This window comes from Dreissena polymorpha, chromosome 6, assembly GCF_020536995.1.
Source record: "Dreissena polymorpha isolate Duluth1 chromosome 6, UMN_Dpol_1.0, whole genome shotgun sequence".
Lineage (NCBI taxonomy): Eukaryota > Metazoa > Mollusca > Bivalvia > Myida > Dreissenidae > Dreissena > Dreissena polymorpha.
In genome coordinates this window covers 2,653,657-2,666,009 of record NC_068360.1, presented here as the reverse complement: position 1 = coordinate 2,666,009, position 12,353 = coordinate 2,653,657, and the positions used below count along the sequence as shown (strand labels likewise).

At 36.2% G+C, this 12,353-nt stretch overlaps 2 protein-coding genes across 2 annotated transcripts in view; one reads left to right on the top strand and one right to left on the bottom strand.

Annotated features, from left to right (window-relative positions):
- The window catches only part of LOC127833221 (CAP-Gly domain-containing linker protein 1-like), a 606,687-nt gene that overhangs the window by 412,226 nt on the left and 182,108 nt on the right, over window positions 1-12,353 (top strand). The window lies entirely within an intron of this gene.
- LOC127833231 (sorbitol dehydrogenase-like) overlaps window positions 1-12,353 on the bottom strand; it is a 269,357-nt gene that overhangs the window by 223,536 nt on the left and 33,468 nt on the right. The window lies entirely within an intron of this gene.

The following is a 12,353-nucleotide window of genomic DNA, read 5'->3' as shown; positions in this document are numbered from 1 at the left end:
TGACCAACTAAACGCAGATGATGTTTGGATGAGAAGGAAATGGTGATAGTGGAAATTTCCCGGATGGTCAAGAGTAGGTTTGCTACCATAACAATCATTTTATGAAAAAAGTAGGGTCATTCTGCTTTCAACTATTCAATGCTGCCAACATTCGTCTGCCCGTGCAATTCATATATTCGAGCCTGCTTATACTTCTTTGTTTATGTCAAAATCGATGCTAAATGTAAAAGGGTGTGTTCTATTTTAATAGCTAGTGTGTGACAGAAACAAGAGGATGCGCTGTTGTTGCAGCTTTTTACCGACCAGTCGCTGATTAGTCGCTGACAATTCGTCCAATTAAATATGTCAATGCCAGGCCATAGTCTGATTGATTGAGGATCGACGGCATAACAACCAAAGAAAACTTCCTCAATACCCTAATAGGTTGGATAAATGTCTTCAATGCAACATATATGACCATCTTCAACCAAACTAAAAACCAGTAACTGACCTTCAATAACTAGTTAAAAATCGCTGATTACCACCATTTGTCGAGGGAAGTGAAACAATCGCAGAACATGTGTGTCCAGAATTTATGTACTGAAAACTATGCTTTGGTCTGTATTTTGAAGGACAGAATAAGAGCATCTATTTAACTTGTATTCCATGTGACGTTCCATGACGGACAGATAACACGTATTTTTTTTATACTTGAGCATGCGGTTTCGATGCAGGTATTGTTTTATTAAAAATTATGAAGATGAATCATTAAAATTGTATTTTGGAATAATGTTGCTTAATGTCACTTTTAGATAGCAGTTTTGCGTGTTTATAAAGGCTTGAAATCAAAGAGAAAAAACATAGACGAGATAAAAGTTGTAGTTAATGGATCGAGGTCATGGGTGTTCTTATATTGAAGTTGGTAAGGAATCGCCTGTGGTGCAGGTGTAATTGGAAATAATTTATGCATAAACACTTCAGTGCGCTGTTTGGCATGCCATGTAGCAATTATTGTATTATCTAAAAAGCTTTTTAGGAAAATACTTTATAATAAACATGACTTAACTGGGGTTTCACTGGATATACAAATGGCCTCAAAAAAGTTGTTGCCACTTTATCGCGGTGTGAAAACCGCCAGTAATTCCGACTTTATTAATAAGGACAATCATTTAAGGAACCTAGCTACATAAATGAATAATGGCATTGACTATATTTTTATTACTTTTAGAAGTATGTTAATACATATAATAAATAATTAATAAGCTTCATTTTATATATATTACATTTTTTCCACTTGATAAACCTGATGACCAACATAATATAATAATGTTAACAATAATTTAGCAGTATGCTGCATAAATGATTTAGAATTATTTATTAAAACCTAGAATCACACAAATGTACATCATCTGTAAGGAAAAATAAATCAAACAGAAAATAAAGCATCTCAATTCAAATTGTAAATCAGTTACATTTGGTCATTTGAGCATGATATACATGAATGTTTATTATCAAATTTCACAAATTCTAAAATAACACCTATTGTTAAAAGGTTTTCTGTTTAAGCCTTGAACTAAAACACCAATTAATGATGCTGTATTGAGATGATCCATTCGATGTAATAATTAACATGAGCGTTCACTTAAAAACAACACAAATGATACTGCAAGCTAAACACTATGATCGATTAAGCCACATTTCGGTCCTTCATATATTACTGTCACTAGTTAACTTCTACCAGTAAACCGGGTTAGTTCTCGGAAACAGTATTTTTCAATACCGTACACCATAAGAAATCTTATCGGCACTTCAACTAATATGAGACAAACATTCCAGTTATTAACATATTGCAGTGAATAAACTGGTTAAAAAATCTTTGCTCATGTGCTATAACAATAACATGAACTTTAGTTTTTATCATAACGTTTATTCACGAATTTGTTCGGAAAAAAATGAACAATGTAACATTTCCAGAATAGACAGGACGAATGACAAAACCATGTAAGTAAAGTGTTTGTTAAAGTTATTAATATATATACGCATCACGGCAACGGAAATATGATTTCATGCGATACATTGACAAAGTTGTGAAAGGTGAAATCATTAATGTCGTATGAAAACGCAGTAATCAATATCTTAATAGGCATACAAGGTAAATGCGTACATGTGATTTTCCTGATTTCAGGTATTCGACCTATCATAAGTTTGTTAATGTCCGGGTTATTGCAAAAGTCGTTAACACTCGTATCTTTTCTGTTTGCAATCGGAATACTTTCCTTAATATATACAAGATGAATATGCGTTATCAGCGCCGTAACAAGTAATTTAAAAATTTAAATGAACTACATGCAGCTCAAATTGTTGAAAACCTATGAAAAAATCTAACGTATTTGCATATAGCTATCAGAATTCGGCAGAATTAAAACAAAATAGGGGTGCTTACACACGATATAAAGGGCAGGCCTTTGTGGTAGAGCGTTCGATGTTAACACAAATGGTCCCGGGTCGGAACCCCGCAGCAGTCAAACTTTATTTAAATGTATTATTGATTCAATAACATTATACAATTATATGATTTCTCAACAAATGTTCTAAACATGGAATATGATGGGTTTACTACCTTACACGAATTCTCTGTTTTATCATTCTCCGCACTTTGATATGGGGATGTCTGATCAGAGTGTTATATATCATAAGGTTTTACATTAAAGCGTGTGTTTTCTCGGCCCCAGCAATTCTGAATACATGAAACTGTTAAGAAGTGCAAGTCTTGGTTTATTTACAAATAGCATTATAACAAATCTAAGACTAAGAAACTATGCCAGAATTAATTTGATAATATCGTTTTGCTAATCTATTTGAAAACAAACAATAACAACTGAAATTAACGGCTTTATATAACATCCCCTTTTAATTAGGATGGGGTAGGACGATACAAGGCTTCTAAAAGGCAGAGGTGACATGCTGGGAATTCTAGTTTTATTCGACTTCTGGTGATGATAATAGAACTTGTGGCTAATTTAGGCTGAACAAAAACGAGCATTATTTTAAATGAACGAATAATTTCTTCCATGGCATTAACAAAACATTGTCATCGTTTGTTCATTTTAAGAGATGTTTTCAAAATTGACATACATGTATAAATATTTAACGCGCCTAACTACCTTACACAGCGGGCATGTTGCATGCAATGCAAATTTAAATAGTATACCATACACAAAATATCTAAATACATTCAAATATTCTATATAACATTTCTTGAAGTTAAGTATAAACACACATTTTACATTATAACAAATGCGAAATACATAGGTAGTTCGGAATCTTTTAAAATTCTTCAACGATAAAACCTTGTAACAGCACTACTCAATTTTAATTAATCGGAATAGTATTCCGAATTGATTTAACAAAACCAATACACGAAAGTCAATATTTAATAATTGTGTAGAAAGCCTGATGACATGGATAACATTTACATCTTTCTAGTCAGCTAACTTATTGTCATTGATATCTTATACAAATGAAGTTTCTTGATGCTGTCACGGGTGTTTGACACTGCCAGCCTTGTGCCATTCTTAGACACACATATGCTGTACGGAAACTCCATATCTACTGGGTAGGTTCCCAGTATTTTACCGTCAATGGTCATGCGCACGATGGAGTCTTTCCCCATACTGCACACCAGCACCGTGTCACCAGGCCCTACACAGGCACCACGTGGTTCCTGTATGTTTTCATCAGTGACTGCTCTAGATGTGCCATTAACGGTGTCGTACATGTAAATTGTGTGAGCGAGTTGGTCATTAAGTACTAACGTGTTCTTAGACTGGACATACGTGCATGTACTCTCACCTACTGTGTACGTCTTCACAGGAAACGTTACGTGCTCAAATTCAGTCTCTACCCCGTCCACTGATAATATTCTAACTGGACGGGGATCATCGTACGTACTCACGACCATGTTAGATGGAGACATGCAGCATATAGAGGAGAACTTAGATGATGTTTTGATCTTCCTGATCAGTGTGATGGTATTGTCTGTACTCACAGACAGGAGACATACACCTTTAGAACCACCACCCGTTACACACAGTGTATCATGAGACATACATACTACGCTTTGTGGGTGATCATTGAACTTGTACGGTGTTCCAAGTCTCTCTAGTCGCTCATTCAGTATGATACATTTCATGTTGTTGTTATCCACGGCTACCAGTCTCCCGTCCGGCAGGAAGTCCAGTCCACTAAGGAAAGGCTTCTTCTCATCATCTCCAGTTTTGTGTAGATCCACGGATACGAGCAGCTCCAGGGTGATGGGCCTTGGTTGGGATGATAAGATCATGGGACTGGTCTTCACTGAAATAATAGTAACAAACAATAAATAAATTAATAAGTAAAACTACTAATATTTTATATAATATTAATATAATTAATTACACATTATTTTATTAAAATGAGTCCATTTAACGGATCTTGTTCACATATCTTTGTATTTGTAAAGTGTCATTAAGTTACTTTATAAATGAAACTATATCTTAAACTTATCATCATCATCATCATCATCATCATCATCATCATCATCATCATCATCATCATCATCATCATCATCATCATCATCATCATCATCATTATCATCACCAGCCGCATATTCATCATTATCATCCAAATGTTGCAATTCCTCTTCCGACGGAGACCGGGTTAATGTATCATGAAATCAACGATGTTTATAACACTGTTTATTAATTATAAAGAGATCTGATGACATAAATTCCAGTCAAAACACTTACAGAGTAAGACAGACTGTTAGAGAGATCAGAAGTTCATAACCTAACAATAAGTGCCTAAGAATCCTACGCCGCTAACCTGTTATCGTGTTCTAATGGAGTTGCACATGACATTGATGTGGTAGTAAATAATATGTATCCTGTTAAAAAAGGACAACTTCGTAATTGTTATATTTGATAAGGTTAAATAAATATGTTCTTTGTGTTGTCTAAAATTGCCAAAACTATTAACTTTGTTAATACGACACACGTCTTATTTCCGATTTTATGTTGAAAGATCAACAGCAGAAATCATCCAAATCTATTTTCATAATTCTTTCTTATATATAAAAGTTAATTTAGAGGATATGATCGAATACTTTTATCAAAGCGCTAAAGGCACTAAAGTGTTCGCTATTGCATAATCTTAGACGCACTTCAGTTTTCAAAATTATGTTATAGTTTTTTATATCGCAAGTTTAAAATGAACACAACCCATTTAAATTTATAAAGAGTGTGTCATAAAGCACAGGTCGAGATGTGTGTGCTTGTTATACAGATAACCTAGACAAAATAACAACAGTATGTCTCTTTTTTTCACAATTGGTTGCTGCACTGGCAACCATCTTTAGAATTGTGTTTCCTTGCTAAAAATGACAAGCCTATAATCATGTACATGTGTGTATCTTATACTATATCTATTTTCTTTAAATTATTGAGCAACAATTTTGCCAACATGACAGACTTTTAATGCAGCATTAAGCCCCGTTTTCCCTGAAAGCAGCCAATATGTACAGATTTCAATGATAAACTGGCAAATGTCATCGCAAAAGCTGTTTTAACACAAGACTGGCCTATATCGTTCTTAAACTTTATAAATGCTGTCTGCTACAGTGTAAACAGGCAGTGGTTATCTTTACTAGCTGCAGTTGTCGTCCCTAGCGTACTTAAAGCATTCTGATTTTCAAAACTGCCTCTCTACTTTAGCGTGAGCTAACGCTCACACTTATCAAAGCGCTGAAGGCACTGAATTTGTTCGCTGTTGTATAATCATAGACGCAACTCAGTTTTCAGAATTATGTTATAGCTTTTTATTTCGCAAGATTGAAATGACCACAACCCATTTACATTTATAAAGAGTGTGTCTTAAAGCACAGGTTGAGATGTGGTGTTTTTTTTTTCCAAATCATTGATACAGCTAATCAGTGTGCACAGGCTAATCTTATTTGACATGCATTAAGCCCTGTTTCCCTAAAAGCAGCCAATATGTACATATTTCAATGATCTAGACTGGCCAACGTTGTCTTACAAGCTGTTAAAAACACGCTATGTAGAGTACCAATCAGAACAGGCAGCTGCAGTGGTTAAAGCAGACGAATTTTACCGGAGTTATCCACATAGGTTGTCATGGGTTACGGTTCCCGCCGTGGCTAAGCCCATACTGATTTGCAAAATAAAAATGATGACAATCTCAACCAGGAAGTCCACAGACCGTTTATGGTCGACAGTGCACAAATATGTTCGGCCGGAGGAGTGGAAATTAACAAATTTTGTTACGGTAATGAAGAATGTTATTCTTTATATCCTACACATCATGGCATTTTCGTTTTAAAAAAAGATATGTAATGTTATTATACGATTTAGGTCTTTATAAGCGTTGTATATCCGGGGCTCTTATTCGACCTCAGGGAAACATGGGGACACTACTTTTAACAGACCACTATACGGTTGTGCGGCAAACACGAAACCCGTCAGTCTTAATGCTGTTGATAATAGTCTTGATATTTAAGCTTTTATAAATCATGTGATTACAGTGGTCAGTCAAATATAACATCAGAGGCATAATTTGAACAATCTTTTCAGAGGACCGCTATAAGATATTCCATACCAAATATGAAACGCCCGGTTTTCATTCAAAATATGTTTTCAGTTCTGTTGACAACATAGACAGCTGACCATAACGATTGGAGAAACTTTAAACGAGGTTCAATCCGCTTTTTTCGATTTGTGTACACTTATAATCCGTATCAATAGGCAACATGGGCAAGTATAAATGTTACATGTAATGGTTAACACTTGAAACTATTGTGATTCTATTGGCTACCTCTGAGTAATTTTTATCACTTTTAACGTAAAGAACTATCAAATTACTTTCGACATAAACAAGATATTTGATATTCGTACAAATGTCTAAAATGTAACCGTAAAAAAGTGTGTATGCCATCGGGCTATTTTTTGCGGAATGATCATTCAAATTGCTGAATGGGTATTGACAATCAAGCTTTTGCTTGGCACCCACTATTAGTTCAAACCATCACAAGATTGTTCTCTCGTAGCTAAACGTGATATGTGTCTGACATTCAGACTTGTTTTAGACGAGTTGATTTGTGGTCAATACCTCATGATACGGGGATTTTCGCATTATTGCAATTTGGTATCACTTTGTGATATTGCAGAAACACAACAATGCGTTTATCACTGATCAATCCCCTCCGTTTCGAGATAGTAGGAGTTGGTTCGTTGTGCAGTTCGCATATTTAATCGATTGTGACCATATTTAAGCTTCACCTAGACCTGAATATAATGCACTCAACCTGACCCTATGTGACGTAATCTTTAAAACTCAATAAACTTACACAAGTCCTTTTCATTTTGCATAAGGATTTATTTCTATTGATTTAATTTCAACACAACATGTTCCACTATTCGTAAAATATTCTAAAGTATACGTTAAATGTAATGGCCTATTGGCCCCATGACAATAACACATCATGTGACCGTTATGTCCGGCCTTGTACGTGAATCTCCTGAATCTCTACTGAAGAACAGTGTATTAATAATGCTTGATATAGATTGGAACACCCAATGCTGACGTGTACAATGAAAGCCACGTGCCCAAAGATAGCGAAGTTTTCCGTAGACAAATAAGGAAGTCCGCTACTTACATAATATCATACAACATTCAATCTGCCGGCTACCTACCAATACATGTTTAATTAGACGGATAAGCAATTAGTAATTAACTTGGTGTGTTATTCTGGTCTATTTTGACGTTACATTATGTATTTATAATTACCATTTTTATTGGCCATCTGATATCGTTCTGAAGCATGTATCCGTTAATTCATTAATTAGCTGGGCTCTTAGTATGCAAGATATTGCTTATAGTAGGAATATTTGCCAATTGAATTCTGTTGTTTATAATTTTCCAAGGCGTATAATATTTTGTATACTAATATTTAATATAATATTTAACTTATTACGTTACACATAAATTGAATATTTTAGTTTTTGACATAGCTTGATCTTAAAGTCGTACAATATGGTAAGACAGTCTCGATTATCTACTCTTATCTTTTTATCAGGATGTAACAGGTTAACATGTTCACCGATTAACATACGGTACGTTTTTGTTAACGGGTACATTTTGTATTAAAGATTAACCTGAATTTTTTTTTTAAATAAACTTTATGCATTTTTCATGGATTAAATCACACAATTTCCATTACTTACGCTGGACATACTGTAAATAAACGCTATGCCTGCTTTGAAAACATACAGCGCAAATGGTGGGAATCAATTACGTGTCCATGGAAAACGTTCAACAGCAATAAACCATCATTATATCATATATATATATAAGTTGGCCCTCATGAATGTTTTCCCAACATTTGACATTGTCAATAAGGAACGAGGACATCAATTAAAACATTTGTTTCCGCAAGGTATAACATAAAAAGCCGCATAACGTTTACCCCACACTTTGTTGGTGCAGTGAATCAATGTACGGCTCGTTAACATAATGTGACAATTGCGCTGTTTTATTTATAGTGTCACTCAGTTTGACTGTTTTATTATAAATACTTCATGAATTATTTTAATTTATTTTCACTCTTATATACAAATGATATCGTTTTATGCTATTTTTCACTGTATTGTATACAGAATAACAAAGAAGTATTCATGAGTTACATCTATTGTATAATAGCCGTATTGTTATCAACAGAGGTAACGTTTTAATACTTGGCAGTATCGTTTTGTTTCAATCGCGAACATTTATCTTGGGATCTTTTTAGGACAGAGGAAGATGAGCAGTAATTGACACGTCTATTTAAACCGCGATACAAATCAGTAGATTGAGGCTTTGGTCTGCTTATTTGACGTTTTGTTTACCATTTTACAAGACTGATTTCTCGCCAAAATAATTTGTTTTAAACTTTACATGTTATGCACTTTGTCATTATCTATTGAAATCTGTTCAACCAACGATGCCATCAACACTGTCTGACACGTGTTCATTAATAAAGAAAGCGGATAGTTTAAATCGCCAAAGCAAAACAAAAACACACTTTACGTCGACCTGAAAAAGAAAACAACGACAACAACATTATTCAAGTAAGTAAAAATCGAACATAAGAACATTTAAACAGAAATAACACAATAATCAAAACATTACTGTAAGCAATACGACGCCAACGTAAGCGGCCTCATCAACAAGATAAAAGAACATAATTAATTTGTTTATTTCTTATCCACATCCTTTAAAACCGCATCATTACAAACTAAGTCTAAAACACATTTGCAAATCCATGTAATTTTAATGCGTTATTATGAATACATTTATATCACGAACATGATATGGCCGCTTATGCAAGAAACCAAAGATATCGTAAATTATTTTCGTTTTAAATGAAGTTCATGATCCTGCAAAATGACATGTTTGAAAGTATACTTACACATTTTTAAGTTTTAATAAACCGTTTACAATAATCGGTTAACCGATTAATGATTTAGTAAGCTGTTGCCTCCCTACTTTTTATGATATTTGAGGCTAACATAAATTGTGATGCGTTTTCAAACCCTTCATTCCGCTGGTTTGCGATATTGTCTGTAACAAGTAACGATACGTTTACACGTTCCATTCTGATAATATGGAACCAGCCAACATTGGATACGCTCTGAAACGATAATCTAGACTGCAGTCCTCGAATAAAAACGTATATAATACGATTGAGGTCGCGAGGTCCATGACTTATCTTAATCTGATACGATCAGAAAGGTTCAGCACGATAAGTCCACGATTAGAGCCGCGATTTCGGTCGTGAGAACTTAACATGTAACGCTGTGTCCGTGTTACCTACCGTAATTACTCTCAGTGCTCGTTACTAAAAGTTGTGTCTTTATTAATGACTCTTAATTGTCGGAGAGTTTATTTTTCTACGCTATTTTACCAGAATTCGGCCCTGTTGCGCTTATTTGGTGGCGCTTCGATCATTCGTTTTCACAACCTGATTAAGCCCACGTCCAATACAGATGCCTGATCAACACGGTTCTTGTCCGGCCCGATCCAGCATGTAACCTTGTAGCCGCCGTGTAGCTACGTGTCGATCCTTGTAGGTCCTTGAACGTTCGCCGAGTAGGGTCCGGGGCAGCCGTATAGGGTCCGGCGTTTACACGATATACGCCGGTACAGTTTGATTTTGTCGTAACCATTACAGATCATCACAGAGCCACTAAGGAGGCAGAAGGTGCAAACACGGACATATGGTGGCGACGCGGTGGATACACGGAAGTGGCCGGATAGAAAGGATGCCAACAAGGACCTTTATGGTATAAACAAGGTGAAAGCACGGGGTATCAAGGAGAAACACGGCATAACACGAACGCAGGCGGATGTTTTAATATGGCAATTTGAAAATCACTCCACTTTGTTCTGTGCTACCGATGATGCAACATAGGCAATGAGATGACGACAAGGAAAAGCTGATGCTGATGACATGCCAGCTTCAACTGCAAAATGCTCGGGGTGAAAACAGTATCATGATTGCTAAAGCGAAGCTACGACACGACATAGAAATAGAAAAGTAGCGAAAACAATGTATCTTCACCGGTACAAAGAATGAAATAGAGAACCATCCGGCTCATATACTGGACTACCATATATACCAAGAGATCCTGACACGCATTGAGCACATAATCCTGCCATAGATTTCAAACAACAGGACGCCTCTGATAGCTGGCATTAAGTTGGCAATAGCATTCCGGTACCTAGCATCAAAGACATGTACCACGCTCCATGTATGGAATCCATGTCGCACGAAACACCATCTCGAACATCATTTGCCAGGTGTATGACACGAAAGTCGTATAATTCGCTGCGGAACTTATTTCCGGTCTTAAAACGCCAGATGAGTGGAAGAACAGCAGATTGGCGACCGATGACAGCTGCACAACTGTGTTGGTGCCTTGGACGGTAAGCACATCGCCATGCAGTGTCTTCGGCGTGCTGGCTCCTTGTACTAAAACTACAAAGGTAACCATTCCATAATCTTCCGATCCGCTCTTCTTGTCTAACAGCTACCCGACCCTCGTCCTGACGCACTCATACTATTCTTCAGCGTAGGCCCAGACTCCAGATTCAACTTTGCTACATTGCAATTCCAGAGGTCTGTCTTCTTGGCACTGTTTTGTACTCCTTCGTACTCTTTGTCTACAACATTTGGTGTTCAATCGGGCATGTCGAACTCATGCTCCCCTGTAAGGACAAGGGACGCCTTCCTTTTCTTTTTAGGGTTAGTGTCGGTTGGTGGTGGTTGTAGATCTTGTGAAGGTGATAGCGATCTTGATCTAGACTTCGATTCTTCTTCTCCTTGGTGATGTTCTCCTGCTCCATCAGTAGTTAAATGCTGCTCTCGCAGTCCTGTCCGTTATTGGAAGGCCCACTCTGACGGTATGCTTTGTAGTTGCTGACATGTTGACCCTCTAGCTATGTTTGCGTAATACGAGTTAACACCTACGAGGCCCGATTGCAGACTGATGTAATAACCTCCACAAATAACTAGGTTTTAGTTATTTTCGGTCCGGGGTAGATCATGTTGGACCTTGTCGCAGTCGTGTTGGTCTTTGTCGTTGTCGTGAAGGTCATGGATAGTCAGTGTAGATGCCGTGTTTATTCGGACTATCCGTGTCTCTGTCGTGTTGGTCCTTAATACTCCGTAGCTCTGCCGGGATAGTCCGTGTGGGTACCGTGTTGATTCATTGTTGCTTCAGGGTTTGTCCGTGTTGGTCCGTGTTGATGCCGTGGTGTAATAAAATCTGGCAGACGAATGCCTTAGGACAATGGGCAATTACATTTGCGTAATTGGGTAGATAACTATTTATAACGGTAATAAACAATAGTTTCGCTCATCAGCTTAACGTGAAACACACATAAAAGTAATTTAAACTATACATTGTGGTATTTGAGAAGCACGTGATATTATTCGTTTAAACAATTGACGTTATACACATTTTATACCCGTATCCGATCGTCAATGTTATATTTTTAAAGTGTCGCTAAATTTTTGAAGACACGTATTTTTGTCTCTAAATAATCGGACAACTGCATTTTTAAAAATATTTTTGGTTTCTCAATTTTCGGATACAATTGTTTTAGTGTCCAAAAACTTAAAGTAATTTCGGTTATTGTTATTTAAGATCCTGAATCCACTAAACAGTACGATCTAATCTCTCAATATTGCCTAATAATTTACAGAGATAACAGTTGTGTTGTTTAGATTCATTTTCTATTTTCAAAATATTTGGAGAACATAATTCATAAGCTACGTATTA